Source organism: Penaeus monodon, chromosome 23, assembly GCF_015228065.2.
Source record: "Penaeus monodon isolate SGIC_2016 chromosome 23, NSTDA_Pmon_1, whole genome shotgun sequence".
NCBI classification, from domain to species: domain Eukaryota; kingdom Metazoa; phylum Arthropoda; class Malacostraca; order Decapoda; family Penaeidae; genus Penaeus; species Penaeus monodon.
Genome location: NC_051408.1, coordinates 26783695 through 26784409, shown reverse-complemented (window position 1 = coordinate 26784409; position 715 = coordinate 26783695).

Below are 715 nucleotides of genomic sequence, written 5' to 3'. Positions count from 1 at the left end.
CGCGATATTTTTTCCGCTCAAGACGTAATTACACAGACTGTAAATCTAGCTAGGATATTTCCTGAGAAAAATGTTTATCTTTGGTTAATGGTAATTCCCCGTTCGCCACAAGCCAAGACTTTGTCGAGATCGCTCTTCATAACTTCTGAAGTAATCGTAACCTGGGAGAACCAACTTAACTCCTTTAAAAACATCTTTCGAAGTCAACATTAAACTTACTCAAGTCACGGCTCCAAACTTGGTGCGTTTGCTTAAAAATTGCTAATTCAAACAAAATGTTGGCCGACTTCTCTGGTGATAATGTGTAATCTTAGAGGTACACATATTAGAAGGAATTATAGGGAAATGTAATTTGTGTTTAAATGCTTGCACTTAGTGTACACTTATCCCCCCCAACAGAAAAACAAGCATACAAATATTCATGAATACACACACAAATCGCACTCACCTTAATATAAAAAGAGGTCTGAAAAGACGGTCAAATCCGCTCAGTTTTCGCTCTAGGAAACACGCGGAATGTGTAGATTATGATATCAGCAGCTGGGAGAGCAGGGAAACGGGGCTCTACCAAGGCGGCAGAATCGGCCGGCATCCCCGCACGTGGGAGTGGGAGGGGCGGCGAAGAGCGAGGCGGGGCGGCAGAGGTCACCCGCCCTGGCTTCTTGGCAAGAAAAACAAGTCCTCTTGGAGTCTGACGGCTTACCTGGGGCGTCTT